This window comes from Giraffa tippelskirchi, chromosome 8, assembly GCF_054371585.1.
Source record: "Giraffa tippelskirchi isolate mGirTip1 chromosome 8, T2T-mGirTip1v1.2.pri, whole genome shotgun sequence".
Classification (NCBI taxonomy): domain Eukaryota; kingdom Metazoa; phylum Chordata; class Mammalia; order Artiodactyla; family Giraffidae; genus Giraffa; species Giraffa tippelskirchi.
In genome coordinates this window covers 149,533,751-149,553,538 of record NC_137282.1, presented here as the reverse complement: position 1 = coordinate 149,553,538, position 19,788 = coordinate 149,533,751, and the positions used below count along the sequence as shown (strand labels likewise).

Below are 19,788 nucleotides of genomic sequence, written 5' to 3'. Positions count from 1 at the left end.
TCAGATGATCATATTTACAGAGTGCTCACCTGGTGCCAAGGCTTCCCAGGTGGTGCTAGTGGTAAAGAACCTGCCTACCAATGCAGGAGACAGTAGAGACGTGGGTTCGATCCTTGGATTGGGAAGATCCCCTGGAGGCAGGCATGACAACCCACTCCAGTATTCTCACCTGGAGAATCCCATGGACAGAGGAGCCTGGTGGACTATAGTCTATTGGGTCGCACAGAGTCAGACACAACTGAAGCGACTTTGCACGTACACACCAGGTGCCAGGTACTTTTCTAGTATATCTCATATATCACCACTTCTAATTCTCCCAACCACTACCAAGAAATCAGTCCTATTATATTATTACCCATTACTTCTACTACTAGAAGGGGAAACTGAAGCTCAGAGAAGTTAAGTAACTTGCTCAAGGTCATACAACTGGCAAGTTTGCCAAGAAGTTGGGGTTTTTAGATAATTTATTGACAGTCTGCGTATCTGATAAAGTGCATGTCACTTGCTCATGTGGAAATTTATGTTGTTTGCTTAAATACTTAATGATTAACAATCACTTGGGCTTATCAATAAAGTAATCCAGTCATTGAAGTCTTCTCAGATGGGGTAGATTATAAATGGAAATTTATGCTTAATGATCAATTAGCTGGACTAATTTTGCTTTTCCCTCTTTCCCTAACAATCCATTGTGAGAGATAAACAGAGTCGGTGGACTTGTAAAATACAGAAACTTATAAGACATAGTATATACAAAAACTCTTAAGCTGGAGCCTTTTTTTCAAGTAATTTCATTTCTAGGAATTTATCCTAAGCAGATCATCGGGCATACTGAGTTATATTGGATTGGCCAAAAAGTTCATTTAGTTTTTTCAGTAAGATTGTACGAGAAAACCCCAAAGAACTTTTTGGCCAACCCAAAACATACATGCAAAGTACCCCAAATACTTGGGTACCATATCATCTTTCTAAACAACACAAAAAGCCTAGTTTATCACCCTAGGGTTGGTGGGATACTCTATCATTTTTCTAAGTTCTAGCTTTCCTCTTCCAGCCCTTGGGATTGTGGAGAATCCTTGGGCTTAGGCAGTAGAAGAATCTAGGCAAGGTAGTTTAGTGCCTAAAAGTTTTACTCTTCAGGCTTGCATGCATATAGTCAAGGTCAACGTCTCTGTGGATGACATCACACCCTCTGGACCCAATTCAGCCACAGGAGTGTAGGGTGGTCCCAGGGCATCCCCACAGCCCCCCATTCACAGTTCTGCCACCTGCAGGATGCCACCACGAGCTTGCTGCCACCACTGTCTCCTGAGGATTCCTCCCTCCTGAGAAACCCACCCCTCGTTCCCAATCTTGGAATATTTCACCTTCTGCTTCCGGTCTGACTGTTTTCCCTCCTGACTCTAGTTTAAAGCCTCCAACGCTTTCCTATCTAGGACTTCCGGTTGACTCACCTCCCTGAACACACACTTTTGAAAACACAAGAGCCTATTGATTGACTTGCCCCTGGGACCAAAGAAAGCACCGATAGCCATGACTCAAAGCCCCATGTAGGTCCTTGGAAAGAGGAGGAAAGAAAGACCTTGGTTGCTTTATAATGAACCCACAGCCTGGAAACAAACGCAGCTGGTTCTGACTGCATTCTGCCACATTAAATTTTTAATGTTTCCAATTACATCTATAATGGTAGAAATCTGGAAGAATTTAAATGTTCCAAGGGATTATATATTGGAATAACACACAGCAATTAAAGGGCTCTGCTCTTGATATACTCATTTTTTAAAAGCAGGTTTCAAAGCAAGATATACAATTTAAGTCCCATCTTTATAAATTACATATACACACAATTGTATCATATCAATCAGTGCTCGTTTTATGAGTAGTGGGATTATCGTTGAGGTTTATTTTGCTTTTTCACTTCTGTGCACCTCCTCAACATCTCTCATATAGTTGTATTGTTTTTGTATCGAGACTCACTGCAGAGTACAGTGGTTGGAGGTGTATGTGTGTGTGGCAGTGGCCCTTTTCCTGGAGGAGACAATGCATCAGAGTGAGGTAGCAAGCTATCTTGTCTTGGCAGATTGTTGTAACGGTATTATTATCAGCAAATTATCATTATTATAAGAGTTAACTTGAATATGGAATAACAGTGTATAAAACAACATTTAAGTACACAGAGGCTAAAACAAAATCTTAAAAAATATATAAGGATAATGTACTGCAGTTTTTTAAGAAGTTCTCCTTGTTTCCCCTTTAGACATCTAATAAGTTACACAAACAGATCCTTTATTTTGGCCAACATCAGCTCTTGGGCAATGTTCCACTCTCAGAAACAGGCCTGATATTTGTGTTGGATGGTGGATCTTTTATTAATTCACAGAGTGATTGGGAACAAGTTAATAACCTCTTGATTTGAATTTCTTCACCTTCCATTTTTGCTGTTATGTAACAAATGCATCTACTCTGTGCCCGCACTCTGTTTTGCAAATATTAACTAAGTTAACCCTCGTCCCTACTCAACACGGCGGGCACTATTACCCCTACTTTACACATGAGGAAACCAAGAAATGAAGAGGGGTTAAAAACTCACAAAGTTCACACAGATTGTAAAGCAACAAGATCAGGGTTCAAATCCAGGCTGACCGGCTCCAGACGCGGCTACGTTAGCCCTGTGGTCTTATGCTGGACTCAATGACATCAATACATCTATCACTTACTGTGTGTAAAACACCCACAGAGCCCTGGGCATCTTCCCTCTCCATGCTTCCCAAATCTCTTTTTGTCCCCTGAACGTTCATTTGGAAATCCAGTTTTAAAAACATCACAGAGACTTCTCTGGTGGGCCAGTGGCTAAGACTCCATGCTCCCAATGCAGGAGGCCTGGGTTCCATCCCTGGTCCAGTTCAGTTCAGTTCAGTCGCTCAGTCGTGTCCATCCCTGGTTAGGGAACTAGATCCCATTTGCAGCAACTATTAATAAAAGAACCCAAATGCCCACAACTAAAAAACAAAAAATCCTGTATGCTGCAGCTAAGACCCAGTGGAGCCAAATAAATAAATAAATAAATAATAACTATAGATATAGATATAGATATGTCATATACACTTCAGGATTTATTTTATGAAACGAGTACTCTCCTACTACCAGGTATTAATTTCTTAACTTCTCTGCCTTCAATTCATCTCTTCAGGACCGAATATTGAATTTAATACTTTTGAAAGCAAGATCACATCTTTAAGTAGCTCAATAAAATGGAGCCTTTGGGTTCACACAGTCTTTAATGTACAAATACTACCCAGCGCCTGCCTAATTCAGTTAGCTGCTGGCTTTCTGGCTCAGTCAAATACAAAAAGACCAGTTTACTCCTCTTTAATAGGCCCATAGAGAGACAGAATCATTTTCAGTTTTTTTTTTCCCACAGAATGTTCTATATGTAAATACAAAATGGAATTTTCATATTTTCCAAATTTACTAACTTTAAAAAGCTCCCACATACCACAATGAAGACCAAGAATCCCACGTGCCTCCACTAAAACCCAGCACAGCCAAATAAATAGATTAAAAAAATGTATAAAAGAAAACAACTTTGGGATTTAAAAACCTCAATTCGAGAATGAGCTTCCTAGATTCGAGTTAGTAAACAGCCTTTCCCCCTCTGTACTCACTAGTAGAGCTGGACTTGTCCACAAACACAATGGCCAACCAATCAGGTTTTCGGGGGACTGAGACCTCCAGAGTTCACGTTCAGGGTTGAGCTCCTGTGTACGCCCAGGCATGAGTGGGGTCTGCACAAGAGTGTAGATGGAGACCTCCAGGCCATCTCTAAATATTTAAAAGGTACGAACCGAGCCAACATGCTGTTAAACAAAACAAATCCCACTCTCTTACCTTGAAAATCCTCCTTCCTGAGACCAGCATGGAACATGGGGTTCTTCCCTGCTCTGGGGTTCCGAGCCAGAACCTGGCAGGGGTACGGACAGCAGCCTCTGGACTGACCAGCCTCTCGGCCCACTCCAGCATGCGCACTGAAGCCAATCTGTTGACACCTGGCTGTGGTGAAGGACACAGCAGTGTTTACTGCAGGGCGCCGAGCAAGGAAACCAGGACAGCTAGTGCTCCAAACCCTCAGCTCCTCCGTGGGTTTCAGCAAAGCACGTTTACAGGCCAGGCGAGGGAGGGGCGTCCCAGGGTACGTGATCAGCTCGTGTACAACTCTCTGATTGGTTGATGGCGTGGTAACAGGTGTCACACCTGTTAATGTGATCCATCAGTAAAACCCCCAGTGGGCGTGGGGGCTACGTGCCATGATCATCAAGTCGTTAACACCTTCCATCTGGCAGGGGTTCTCTCATCTGAAAACAACTCAGGCAACGGGCATCAGACACTGTGATTTGGGTACTTGAGGAGGAGTTAAATCAGAGGATACACAGGAGGGGTCTGTTCCCAGGAAGGCTCCACGGGGTCCTGCTCGGCTACAACCTGAGGCGGCCCCCTCAGCAGCCACCTCCACCCACCTCTCGGGTCTAGGAGAGCACACACTGGCAGCATCCTTTATCCTCAGGCAGGCAGGCCAAGGATGCTGATGCAGGAATTCAGCATTCCAGGGAGCATGCTCTCCTAGCAAGAGAAGCACAGGCTCTGGAAGAGGGTGTCCCTGTGACCCACTGACTCTGCCCTGTGGGGAAAGCTGTGACAGGGAATGACAGCGAAGGGGCCACGACAAGATCCTCTAAAGTATGGCTCTCGAAAGCGTGGTGCCCAGGGCAGAGGCCCCCCTTGCTGGGTCTTAAGGCTGTTATTTTCTCTGGTATATCCTTGGTCGTCTGCTATGCTTTGTGGGATGGGAAGGGTTAGCGATGATGTGGTAGGAAATTAATCTTCCACAACTCTACCTTGGACCCTCCTAGAGGGAAAAACCCTGTGCCTCCCCCTTTTGTCAAAATTAAACTAAACCTGTGCTTGTAGGTATTTCACACTTTGTAAAGTAGAATTCTGAAAGACAAAGGGCAGTCTCATGGGGGACACCTGAGGAAATCTTGGAGACCTCACGTGGAAGAGCTTGGTCCTTCAGTGAGTTTATTGGTTGGTTCTGCTCCACCCCAGACTGAAAGCTGGGGAGAGGGGTATTTTTAGGACTTAAAAGGGGGAGGGGGGAATTTAATGGGCGGTCCATTAAGATAAGCAAATTTGGACATGACAAGAGAGGGCAGTGTGCTAGGATCCATTAGAGAGCCCTGAGTGATGGAGAGTCAGTTGAGTTCTAGGACAACGGCACCTTCAGTTGATACGATGATGACGGTGGTGATGATGATGATCAGGACACTAAAATCTACTGACTACCAAGTGGAGCCCAAGCATTGTGCTAAATACATTATATATACCTAATAAAATATCTTAATTATATAGTTATACATTTTATTTATATAAAATGCACAATTTATAATAAACAAAATGTTTAAAATATAAATTATAATCTATATATTGATATATAAATATGTCTATATTATATAATATATGCTGCTGTTGTGCTGTGCTCAGTTATGTCCAACTCTTTTCAACCCCGTGGACTGTAGCCCACCAGGCTCCTCTGTCCATGGGATTTCGCAGGCAAAAATACTGGAGTGGGCTGCCATTTCCTACTCCAGGGGATCTTTCCAACCCAGGAATCAAACCCACATCTCTTTCGTCTCCTACACTGACAGACAGATTCTTTACCACTGTGCTACCTGGGAAGCACATATATATATGTAATTTGTATGTAAATTACATATATATATATATATAATTTAATACTCATAGCAACCTTTGACGGAGAAGGCAATGGCACCCCACTCCAGTACTCTTGCCTGGAAAATCCCATGAATGGAGGAGCCTGGTAGGCTTCAGTCCATGGGGTCGCTAAGAGTCAGACACGACTGAACGACTTCACTTTCACTTTTCACTTTCATGCATTGGAGAAGGAAATGGCAACCCACTCCAGTGTTCTTGCCTAGAGAATCCCAGGGACAGGGGAGCCTGGTTGGCTGCCGTCTATGGGTCGCACAGAGTCGGACACGACTGAAGCGACTCAGCAGCAGAAGCAGCAGCAGCAACCTTTGAAGAAGTGAAGCTTAAAATGGTTGAGTAACTTGGCTTAGAGTCATGTTGCTAGTTAAGCGACAATACAGGTTACAATCCAGGTCTGTCTAATTACAGAACCTAAACTTTTAACCGGCCTGTTAAAACCAACTAGCACTTCATAAAAATAGGCAAACTGGTGGCAATCTATTCAAAGACAGACCTAGTCACAATGCTCTAATGATCTCTTTTTCTAATATCTAATGAAAACTTTATGTTGAACTGAAGGAAGAAAGATGGCCCTAGGGAGAAGCCATCTAGAAAGTGACTGCCATGTGTACACGGACCAAAGATTGAGGATTTTCTCATCCTGAGGGGTCAGGGCGAAACATAATTTAAGAAGCAGAGCTTTGTGCTGCTACTGATAGAAGTGTTATGGACCAGAACTGGTGACCAGAAGCTGAGTCTCAGACACTTAGCAGATTTGGGAAGCAGAAAGAATGTGCTCATTCTTAGGAGCTGCACCAGTGAAGATCTTAGAGGAGCTTGGTGTAGCATCCAGCTAACAGAAGACTGGATAAATCTCACCCACAAGACTGGATTCAAGAGACGGATTCATAAAGAAGTCTCGAGAGGGCAATCCTTAACTCATTTATATATTTACAACATAAATGACCAAGAGAAATTGATCCCTTTAAGCGTTCTTGTGATTCTTTATCTCCCTACCTCTGCTTCCCATAATCATTTCCCTGAAATTGCATGCAGAAGAATAACTTGAAAAATAAAGAGATTTATTTCTTTGTTCTGAAAAAAAAAAAAATTAGGAGGCAGAACAAAATGGAAAAGAGAAAAGCCAATTGGGAGAGTAGGGCAGGAGATGGAAAAGACAGAGAAGAACCCAAGTAAAAGAACACCTGGTGATGATGCAAGAGGCAAAGGGGTTACTTTATAAATGTCTGCAGAAAAAATAAGGGAAAAGTGGTCCAAGAATGGGCATAGACCTTGGAAATTAACTATGTATACCTGAAACCTCCTGCATCCCAGTACTGATGCTGCATTCCTAGTGGTGTCTAGGCTTAGTGGGTAAGGCTCACCTGGGCGATGGGGATTCAGACTGAGAAGGGCTTTGTTCCCTCCACCATAAATGCGGGATTTGTACCTTTACCTGGAGAAGGAAATGGCAACCCACTCCAGTATTCCTGCCTGGGAAATCCTATGGACAGAGCCTGATGGGCTACAGTCCACGGGGTCGCAAGAGTCAGACATGACAGCAACTAAACAATAAGAGCACTGCCTTTAAAACACAGGATTGTAAGGCTTTGCAGGCAGCCATTCATCATGCTAGAGAAATGCTGCCGCATAAGGAAAAAATAGTATGTTGTTTTCAAAATTCTGTCTTCGTCATATATAAATTTGACTTAAAGGAAAACACTATAAACAAATGTTGAATTCTAGTTAAACACTTCAGCAGACATCTCCTTCTAGAATTCCTTAGAGGTAAACTATACTGATGCCTGCAACTAACTTTGAAATGCAACAAAACAATAAGCTGGAACTGGCGGATGAACAGAGGGGTACGTAGCTGGATGTAGATGTGACGAAGCCATTACAGTAAAATGATATTTTTAGAGTCTAAGGGGTTAGTATGTGGGTGTTCAAACGTACTTTTCAGCTTTTCTGTAAGCTTGAAATTTTTCACAGTAAAATGTTGGAAAGATGTTCTTACTAGAGAGAAGTCTCTCTTTAAAAGACAGTACGTAGACCCACTACACAGACACAAGATTTTCAATCTTTTTGATTATGTTCTTTTTAAAAAGCCTCACTGACTAATGTGAGGGCTTGTCTTTGATATTCTTCACCTGTTTCTTTTGTCTCACCTGCCTTTTTCTCTCTGCCACTCTAGGACAGCAGAACTATTGGTACTTGGTAAAGACATGTTTCATAACTACACCCCTAAAACTTAGGGAAAACTACACTATGCCATTGTTCTTGTAGCACATGCTAATTAGAGAAACCTCATGTCAACTAGGAATATTCTATCTGACTACATGTGAAATGCATCTGTTCACCACAGTATTTGTGTTGCAGAAAAGACTGTTGGTATTATGTGATAAAGTTTGTACACCCTATCTTAAAGCACAAGGCACTCTTCTAGATTCTCTGACTATGGTTCCAGGTATTTGTACTTTAAATCACTCCTTCTAACTGTAGCTGACTCTCTGCAGTGATTGGGGGTTAGGAATTAGGAGGCAGAAGATAACTTTTTACCTATCTTTCTCATGCTCGTCAAAAAAAAAAGTTACAAAATAGTGTTAAGCCATGATTATCTGAGATTCACCAAAACTAACCCCTGCTAGTCTACTTTCATGGTTGACTCTTTAATTTTTCAGATTATTTGCAGTTGTAAAGTTATCCTGGTAGTCTTTTTCAGCTATGTTATACTTATCTAGAACATTGTAAGACATATCCATACTGAAAACCTTGTCAATAATGAATTAGAATTTATCCAAGGAACTTACTTAAAAATACTATTATCATTTATATTCGAAGACTTATATAGAGTGTAAAGAGAAATTTTAATTTTAGAGAAATACTAAAGTTCAAGATTTTTAAGTTAGCAGCTCTAAATCCTGCATCTTATTTGATGGCAAAACAAGGGAATTTCAATATCATCAAGCTCTTACACAAGACTGTACTAGGGGCACTCGCGTCGTAACAAAATAAAACAAACCCCTTATTTTCCAAGAATATGAAGTACAAATACTTGAAACATAAAACTATGTTTAAAATTTGCTATTTTATCAAGTGAATAAAATTAGATTCTGATTCCCAAAAAAGTAACAAAAATCTGATCTCCAATTATTCTTAGAGAATTTGGGGATACCTATTATTACTTATAACAGACTTGATACCAGTTTGCTCAATCAATGATTGCTCCAGTTTTGACTATTGGAGAGGTTTAAAATGCCAGGAGGTTAAAACCTTGTGCAAAATATCAAGGCTACTTTTTTTTTTTTTTTACTACAAAAGAAAACACTTTGGCCTCTAGGCAGTGTAAGTTTGTGAAAAGTCCTTTGTCACTAAGAGCCAAGCTTCTTTTTCAAAAGATAAGCATAATAGGTTCAGTATTTAAAATGTGAGCTATCTCACAAAACAGTATGGTAACACAATTGATCTCCAGTGAATTCTTGCTATTTTTAAATAAATTATGTAGTATGTAAAATTATTTCCCCTTCTCCTTTGAAAAACCTTAAAACCTTGGATGTATTCAGAGAAAGGAAGCAAAAACTATATTTAAATCGCTTTTTTAAAACCCCATGTTTTCTTTGTATTTAGAAAAAAACACAGGAAAAAAAGTTGTTTGTTATCCCACGGTTAATTAGAATAACAGTAAGTGGAAAAAAAGCACAACATAAAAAAACATATACCCATTGAAACCAGACAACAAGGAACATGATCAACTAAAGAAACAATTAGAAATAAAACTTACCTCCTTCTGACAAATGTATTTGCAGGGGTGCAGGGAGCGGTAAAGCTGGAGTAATGGATTAAGAAATATACCAGAGCTCAGAGCTTCAGCCAAAAACTCACAATATTGGACAGGTACATTTCAACCCTACCTTCCCTGCACCACCAGAGACCATCATCCCAGAAACCCTATCTAGATAGTCAAACTGAACTCACTTGACTAGCAGGACCCCACGTACTGTCTGCTAGTGAGAGCAAAATTCCACAAGTCCCTGTGCCTATTAAATGACTATAGTCTGTTCTCCACGGAGGCTTCAAGAGCCATGCCAAGCTGTCTTGGGGTGGCACAATGACCCTAGAGATGAAACCTGCAGCACTTGTTTAGGTGAAACTTCTGCTTGGAGAGCGAGCAGACACAAACAACAACCAAAGTCAAGGACCGAAGCTTCACTGACTCACTCAGACTCACATGCTCTTCAAAAGGGGCTGCACAGAGTTATTACTGGATGTCTCTTGAGCTTCTTTCAATCTGCGAAGTTTTTAACATATCATCCTAGGATTATAATCCTGGGCTCTCTAACCTGAAAACAGACAGTATTTGTTTCAAAATAGAAACAAAGATGAACACTTCATCTCGGCTGCATTTTTTAAACTCCTCTCTCAGAATAGAATCTTCCCTCCCTTGTGGTAAACACATGCTTGTATACATTAAAATTTAAAGGGTATAAAAATTAACAAGTCCACACTCTCCTATATCCATGAATCAACCCCCAATCCACAACAGGCTCACCATCTCCCCAAATGGCCATTTGGGCTATAGACATTGTAAACACACATACACACATACATACAAATGCAAACCCAACAAAAGAGACATTGAAACCTTGGAGAATGTTGAGGTATCGCACACACAGCCTCATTTTTGTTCCAGAGGGAGAGCTATCAGGGTTCCAGGCAGGGTGACATACCATGGGCATTAAAAGCATATAGTCAGTCTTAGCAAATTAGGTAAATTAGCGATCATTTGATGGTATTCTATTGTTGCTATTGTAATCACAATCATTTTCCCTGGTAGTGGTGCTTCGTGATGAAGTATAGTTCTCACAGGATAATTGTGAAAGATGCTGAAAGATTTAGGCTCAGGGATGCCGCATCTGCTTTCAAAAGCTCTTCAGATTCAAACTGGCATTTTCCTTTATCTTGGAAATTGATTAGAGATTCAGATCATGCCGGTTTAAATAGAAAGGTGAAAGCAGGGTAATTTCAATCTATGAATTATTCAATCTCAGCCTGGTGCAATTGCCATCCAGAAGCGGATGCTCTGACAGTCCTTCCGCAGAGCCTCCATTATGCTTGTCGTTTTTATTTCTTTATCTACTATCTCTTTCTCAGTTACCCAGCTTGTCCCTTAGGGCTCAGCTTCACAAACCCAAAGTATTTCAAACTGGCAGTAACCTAAACGTGCAGCTGTCTCAAATCGCTGTCTCCACAGGCTGCCTTCCTCTCCCCCCAAATCATTTTAAACACACATACACACACATTCATGATTATATCTGTGAGGCTCTTTGATTCAATGAATTAAAACACACCCACACACACCCACACACACACACCCACACACAAAGATGAGGGAATCACTGCAAAGAAGAGTTATGTTCCACTAACATCACAAGAGGAGATAAAGTGATGCTTTCTGCTTCCTTCTTTGTTGTCAGTATGACCCATCCTAGTTGAATAACATCAGGCAGGAAGGAGCCAGCACTAAACAGGCTTGCCTGGCACCCTGATTTGCAACCAGCACAGATGAAGACTGCATGGAAGGCAGACTAATCCAGGCAACCGTACAACTTAGCGAGCACTATTATTTAGGAAAAATAAGAAGAAGCCATCGGAGGACCGCAATTAAACTGTCAATCTCCCAGGCTCCACCTGCACCCAGACTGCAGTCGCAAAGATTCTCCACTTGATGGCTGGCTGTGTCACTGCTAGTCGACAGCTGTCCCCGAATCCAGAGAGGACTGGGATGGATTTAAGTCAGTGAGTCTGGTTTCTCCTTTAAATCGTGTTCTAACTGAAGAGCGGGGATCTGGGCCAGTCCCTGTGAGCCGCCCGAACTGGGAGCTTGGAACATCAGTACGGCGGAGGAATCTGCCTGCCCAGGCCCCAGCCGGGCACACAGCGTCAGCATCTCCTTTGTCCCAGCCTTTATCCTGCAGGTAGGGCACCCCGGCGTGAGAAGCCCACAAACTATTCCCACAAGTGCTGGGGACCCAGCCGCGCTCCAACCCGGGCGGTCTGGCCACCGGGCTCCGGGCAGTACCTGCTCTGCTGCAAACGCACGCTGCCAAGTGTGAAGCCATCGTGTGCATTCAGACTGCTTCTCTGCTCCTGGCTAAACACAGGTAAATGCTCCTCACGGAAGAAATGCTAGGTAGCAGCAGGAACAGACCACTTTCACACTGTCGCTTTTTTTGCCTAGTTGTACGCCTTGTGACGAGGAACCGGCAGGAGCCAGGTCTGGGGCAGAGCGGTGATGCAGAAAGCAACAGCGATGACACAGCAGTCAGCTGACTTGCAGGGTGTGATTGCTCAATGTCCTCTACAGAATCGGGTCAGTTTCTAGGGTGGCACCGGTCAGACGACCTTGACTGTGAAGCAGACTTGCAGGAGGGCAGCACCTGGCAGTGCTACCCGCCCCCCCAAACCTGCACCTGGCAGGGACACCTCCCATTGCGTGTCTCTCAGGCAGAGTTTTTAACTCACAGCCTTCGGGACTTAACTGTTTCTGTCCTGCTTGCTGAGGAGGCAAGTGATTATTGGGGTGATGATCCCAGTGCAAACACAGGTGAAAGCCTTCACGGTTCCTATTGTTCGGGTTCATTTCAGCACCAAAAGAAGAATGGTGAGAGAGTTCTCGCCTGCGTTTTGCTTTTAAAAGCACCCTGCTTTTTTTTTTAAGCAGGTAGAAATTGCCTTCAGCTACTGGTATGCTGTAATGAACTAGTAAATTGTATCTAACGGAATGGCAAGAGCAATAGGAGAAAGCTTGCAGGTAAAATCATCCAGCGGTTAGCCTTAAATCCTGGTCCAGCTGCTACAAAGCAGTGAGCAGGGCTCTATTGCAGAAGGCAGGTTGTGCATCCCAATTAATGGACAATGGAGCAAACAGCCTTATATGGTATCACCCCAGTGATTTGAGGAATGCTAAAATAAGAAAGCAGTCATTACCAGGCATTTGTTTAATGACTGTAATCATACTGAATTAATTTAACTTGCTGCAGTGTGTAACGGAAAGTCAATTATAAATGTGCGCTAAAAGAATAACAATACTAGTATCTGCATGGCACCTTCCTCTGACAGGACATGCCCTTAAGGAGATCTCACATCACCGGCATTCAGAGAGCACTCAGGATGTGCTAAGTGCTCTACAGAACAATCTGCGACCCGCCCCTCAGAGGACAGGCACTTAGGATTCTAAGCCAGAAAGACACATATCGTATGGATTGCATACAGACAATCACCACCTTGACCCATGCCAGTTGTTCTGCAAGGACTGAGTGATTTTTCCCCTATTTGTGCCTTATGAATTTTATTTTTCTATTTGCTTCTTTTTTTACTAAATGCTTTAAATTTTTTTTGGCTGTGCCCCATAGCATGTGGAATCTTAGTTCTCCAACCAGGGATTGGACCTGCACCCCCAAGAGTAGAAGCACAGAATCTTGACCACTAGACCATCGGGGAAGTCCTTCTATTTGCTTTTTATTTGGTTTTTTTTTTTTTCTTTCTTTGGTTCTCTTGACACAAATCCTGACTGAATGAGGAAGTTTTCCAATAGCACACAGAGAGATCAAAAGTGGAAGGAGTGGGCTTCCCTGGTGTGTGTGTGTTCTGTCGCTCAGTTGTGTCTGACTCTTTGCGACTCCGTGGACTGTAGCCGGCCAGGCTCCCCTGTCCATGGGATTCTCCAGGCAAGGATACTGGAGCAGGTTGCCATTTCCTTCTCTAGGGGATCTTCGCAACCCAGGGATCGAACCCATGTCTCTTGTGTCTCCTGCCTTGGCAGGGGGATTCTCTACAACTGCACCACCTGGGAAGCTCAGTGGTGGGGCAGAATCCACCTACTAATGCAGGAGACAAGGGTTTAATTCCTGGTCCTGGAAGACCCCACATGCCAAAGAGCAACTAAGCCCGTGCACCACAGCTGTTGAGCCTGTGCTCTAGAGCCTGGGAGCCGCCACTTCTGAGCCCACACGCCGCAACTGCAACTGAAGCCCACATGCTCTAGAGCCTGTGCTCTGCAGCAAGAGAAGCCACTGCAATGAGAAGCCCAGGCACCTCACAACTAGAGAGTAGTCCCTGCTCGCCACAACTAGAAAAAGCCCTCGCACAACGAAGACCCAGCACAGTCAAAAATAAATAGTGAACATCAAAGCCGCTCAGTCGTGTCCAACTCTTTGCAACGCCATGGACTATACAGTCCATGGAATTCTCCAGGCCAAAATACTGGAGTGGGTAGCCTTTCCCTTCTCCAGGGGATCTTCCCAACCCATGAATCGAACCCAGGTCTCCCGCATTGCAGGTGGATTCTTTTCCAGCTGAGCCACAGGGGAAGCCCAAGAATACTGGAGTGGGTAGCCTATCCCTTCTCCAGGGGATCTTCCCAACCCAGGAATCGAACTGGGGTCTTCTGCATTGCAGGTGGATTCTTTACTAACTGAGCTATCAGGGAAGCCCAGACTCCTCCGTCCATGGGGTTCTCCAGGCAAGAATACTGGAGTGGGTTGCCATTTCCTTCTCCAGAGGATCTTACCAACCCAGGGATCGAACCCGGGTCTCCTGCGTCGGAGGCAGACGCTTTAACCTCTGAGCCACCAGGGAAGTCAAAAATAAATAAATAAATAAATAAATAAATAAATAAAAAACTGGATGGAAAAGTGCCTTCCATGTAATTAGGTGACTGCTATGAGTAGTAAGTGACATTTAAATAAAGCAGGGATTCTACTTTGTGGCAGTGGGTGGGTGCAGGCCACCCGTGCTCAGGGGGTCCTACCTGGAAAGAACCAAACAGAGGCCATCTCTCCTGCACCCTTTTCTGAGCTCCCATTCAAGAATCCAAATCTCAGAAATTCACCTTGCCACCTTCTTTCAAAACTTGCTATCAGGAAATGAGCCCCCAGATGGTACAAATAATAAGTTTTCATCTAATCCCTCAGAGGCACTCATACTTTTGAAGAACCTAGGGCTTCCAGAAAAGGCATGGCTACCTAATTGGGGGGGATTTCAAGCACCAAAGCTCTAGGTGAGAAATCATTTCTATGGGGCAAGGAGGCCTTCCAGGGGGGCCACGTCTCCTTCCTCAGACAGCAGGTCTGTGCCATGGTGCTGACTGCCCAGTGATGTGCAGGAATTTTAAAAGCTGGGTACTTGAAATCTGGGAATATACTAGGAATATTTACACCATGGAAATGGACAAATACTAAAACTTTAGTGTTGTTGTTTTTTCTGGAGAGCTGGTTTACATGTTGTAATATATTTAATTATGCCAACTTATACTACATTCCTTTATTTTAACCCTAGAATCCAAAACGCTTAAGAATAAAAAGTACAATGGTTAAGCAAAAAGCTTGGCTTGGAACCCACTAGAGATAACCACACGCCCTGAATGCGTGTGGTCAGCGTGGGTCATAGGGGCCAGAGAGATTCTGACAGCACCTCTTCCCCTCTTCTAGGGCATCCTATCTTTCCTTGTGACTTCTCTCAGATACTCACTCACCAAGGAAAAATGGCCCACGCATTGGTATTTATAAAAAGCTCCTCCCTCACCCTATTTAATATTTAATCAGTGACGTGTAGGGTTTGTAAAAGCTAGGTAGTTGAAATCAACCATACTGAGAATATTTACACGATGGAAATAGACAAATAATAAAACTTTAGTGTTGTTGTTTTTTCTGGAGAGTGGGTTTACATATTGTGATATATTTAATTATGCCAACTTGTAATATGTTGCTTTATTTCAAACTCAGAATTCAAAATGCTTAAGAATAAAAAGTACAATGGTTAAACGACAGGCTCACAGCTTAGAGGGCTTATCCTTGAATCCTGTACCACTGATTATCTCTAAGACTTTTGGGGTAAGTTCATTACCGCAAGACTCAACTTCCTCTTCTATAAAACAGGGCTCATAATACTGCGCACCTTACAAGTTGTTATGTATATTCATGAACATACATACATATATGCATGCATGCATGCTAAGTCGCTTCAGTCGTGTCCGACTCTGTGAGACCCCATGGACGGCAGCCCACCAGGCTCCTCCATCCCTGGGATACTCCAGGCAAGAACACTGTAGTGGGTTGCCATTGCCTTCTCCAACACATACATTTATATTCATGCATAAAACCACTTAGCATGGATTCTTACACAGGCAACGCTTCCAGTGGCTGTTAACCATGACTATTTCCCCCTTCTTCTTCCTCCTGCTCCTCCTCCATCTCATTTAATTGATCGGCACGGCAGACTGACCTTGTTTGGACTGAGATAAGTGAAGATATTTTAAAGAGATTACAGGCAGAAAACAAACAAACACATACACAACCAACTTAAGATTCTAGAGAATGGAGGGTTTCCCTGTGATTCCTGACTCTTGTGGATAATAGAGATTTGAAGGGCTGGTGCTATTTTTGCATATATTGTAGAATCTAAGAAAGTATCACGATCCAACCAAAAAATTACTGATGGACATCAGTTTCAGCATGATATACAGGTTAAAGAGAAGCCAAAATAAAACCCCACACTGTATTAGGAATCGCTGTACACAAAATGTGCAATCAGCCCTCATGAATGTGTTTTCACCTGTAGAGTGAAACAGCAATTCTGTATAATAACAGAACGGCAGAAAGAAGAATAAAAGCAGTTCTAGTGAGTGTCTATAGTGTGCCTATGCCCACGATCATCTTCCCAGAGAAATACAATAAGAGAGACACGCATAGGGCCTCCTATGGCCAGAGCTCCAAATGCATTACACATGATAACCCATTTAACACAAGGAGCCCAGCTTGATGCTCTGTGATGACCTAGAGGTGTGGGATGGGAGGAGAGGAGGGAGGCTCAAGGGGGAGGTGATATATGTGTGTGTATATATATATATATATATATATACATATGACTGATTCCTGTTGTTGTACAGCAGAAAACAAAACAACATTGTAAAGCAATTTCCCTCCAATTAGAAAATAAATTAAAAAAGAAAAAGAAAAAAAACGTATTTAATACCTGCAGCAGCACTATGGGGAAGACATTATTCCTACGATTCTATTACATTGGGGAGCTACTATTATGATGCTTTCCCAACCCAAAACTTGAAGAGGTGAAAAAAAAAATGAAAATGTTAACTGCTCAGTCATGTCTGATATTTTGTGACTGCCCTGGGCTGTAGCCCACCAGGGTCCTCCATCCATGGAATTCTCCAGGCAAGGATACTAGAGTGGGTAACCATTCCCTTCTCCAGGGGATCTTCCGGACTCCAGACTCAGGAATTGAACCCAGGTCTCCCCCATTGCAGGCAGATTCTTTACCATCTGAGCCACCAGGAGCTGAGCATTATTTAAATCACACATCTGGAATAAACAGGTTTGTGGATTCAAACCCAGGTTGTCTGATCTGGGTTCAAATTCAAATCTATGCTCTTGAATATTAATACAAGCTTCCCTGGTGGCTCAGGCGGTAAAGAATCTGCCTGCAATGCAGGAGATGGAAGAGACATGAGTTTGATCCCTGGGTCAGGAAGATCCCCTGGAGAAGGAAATTGGAACCTATTCCAATATTCTCACCTGGAGAATCCCATGGACAGAAGAGCCTGGTGGGCTACAGTTGGGGTCGCAAAGAGTAGGACACAACTGAGCGACTAAGCATGTACAGGCTTCTTACAAATTAGTTTTCAGTTGTAATAGTCTCTTGAGAGGGTTGGAAGAGCTGGAGAATGAAGGAAAAAATGGAACAGAGATTTGAAGTCACAGATTTTATTTTCTTGGGCTCCAAAATCACCGTGGACAGTGACTGCAGCCATGAAATTAAAAGATGCTTTCTCCTTGGAAGAAAAGCTATGACAAACCTAGACAGCATATTAAAAGGAGAGACATTACTTTGTCAACAAAGATCAGTATAGTTAAAGCTATGGTTTTTCCAACAGTCATGTAAGGATGTGCGAGTTGGGCCATTAAGAAGGCTTAGTGCCCAAGAATTAATGTTTTCAAATTGTGGTGCTGGAGAAGACTCCTGAGAGTCCCTTGGACAGCAAAGAGATCAAACCAGTCAATCCTAAAGGAAATTCACCCTGAATATTCATTGGAAGGACTGATGCTGAAGCTGAAGTTCCAATACTTTTGCCACCTGATGTAAAGAACAGACTCACTGGAAAAGACCTTGCTGCTGGGAAGGATTGAGGGCAAGAGGAAAAGGGGATGACAGAGAATGAGATGGTTGGATGGCATCACTGACTCAAAGGACATGAGTTTAAGCAAACTCCAGGAGATAGTGAAGGACAGGGAAGCCTGGCGTGCTTCAGTTCATGGGGTTGCAAAAGAGTCTGACATGACTTAGCGACTGAACAACAACAACAGGGGAAGGGTGAACGTCTAAAAGTTAGTGAGCAGGGAGACCCTGTCCCGTAAGAATTATTAGAAAACTGAGTTTTCATAATAGTGTTCCTTTAATGATATTTTAACTCAGAGATATGCTGGTAAATTGGCCTGGGTGGGGACTGGAAGCCCTGGCTTGTAGCATTTGCCAGTTTTCATGGTGTAAATACTCCCACCATGGCTGATTTCAAGATTCCAACAGTAACAACCTGTTCCCAAGATTCCTGAATATTTAACAATTGGTTGTCACAAGCTCACAGGAGTAGCCCTTGGCAGATTAATGCCTCTACTTCCAGGTCAGCCTTCATCTCTCTGATTAAACCCCAGCTCTCTAATGCTTCAAGGTCTTACACAGTCTCCTGTGTCTTTCTTGTTTTCCCTCCCAAACTGTAGTACTTCTTGTATTTAATGAAAGATGTTTTTACTTTTGTTGTTCTTGATTTTAAAGAAAGGTGAGACATTTATACTTCTCTTCGCTTGACTATCTAGTAAACTTGACAAAGGTGTATAGCTTTCTAAGTGGGAGTGACCCTTGACTGACTGGGTAAAAGGTTGTTTACTCCGAGAATTGGTCAGCTTCCAAGAGAACTAAGGAGCCTGCAGATGAAAGTTTGCATGTGCCCCCAATACTCACATGCATGCAATAATCTTTATTGCAAGCCTTGTACCGCCAGGTGGTTGTACAAACACACCACACTCACCACTTTGGATCTGCACCTGTTCGCAAGTGCTCCCCTGTACTCTAGCCAGTACACAGTATTTTGAGGTCCCCATACCCATGCAAAGTCACTCTGTAAGTACATGATTACCATGAGGTCATGATAGGAATTCAGACCTAGCAAATTGGTGTTGGAGAAGACTCTTGAGAGTCCCTTGGACTGCAAGGAGATCCAACCAGTCCATCCTAAAGGAGATCAGTCCTGGGTGTTCACTGGAAGGACTGATGTTGAAGCTGAAACTCCAATACTTTGGCCACCTCATGCGAAGCATTGACTCATTGGAAAAGACCCTGATGCTGGGAAGGATTGGGGGCAGGAGGAGAAGGGGATGACAGAAAATTAGATGGCTGGATGGCATCACCAACTCGATGGATATGAGTTTGGGTAAACTCCGGGAGTTGGTGATGGACAGGGAGGCCCCGCATGCTGCAATTCATGGGGTCACAAAGAGTCGGACACAACTGAGCGACTGAACTTAACTGAACTGAACCCTTTGAGAAACCAAGTAACTTTAAGGATAATCACCATGTTCTGTGTAATGTTGTTTTCAGTTCTTTGGGGGAGTTCATATATAAAGCACATATAACCAAATGAATAATTATAGCAAGGGACTGAAAGGTAGTTACAAAATAATATGTTAGTCACTCAGTCATGTCTGACTCTGTAACCCCATGGATGGTAGCCGGCCAGGCTCATCTGTCCATGGAATTCTCCAGGCAAGAATACTATAGTGGGTAGCCACTCCCTTCTCCAGGGGATCTTCCTATCCCAGACATCAAACTGGGATGTCCTGCATTACAAGCAAATTCTTTACCATCTGAGCCACCAGGGAAGCCCAGTTACGAAATAACCGCATGCTATTTGATTCCTCTATGAATATAGGTTTAACAGAGGATTCCCAACACCGTTTC

At 43.1% G+C, this 19,788-nt stretch overlaps 1 protein-coding gene across 10 annotated transcripts in view; it reads left to right on the top strand.

Moving 5' to 3' along the window:
* CDKAL1 (CDKAL1 threonylcarbamoyladenosine tRNA methylthiotransferase) overlaps positions 1-19,788 on the top strand; it is a 918,695-nt gene that overhangs the window by 878,675 nt on the left and 20,232 nt on the right. The gene's annotated exons all lie outside the window — the stretch shown is intronic.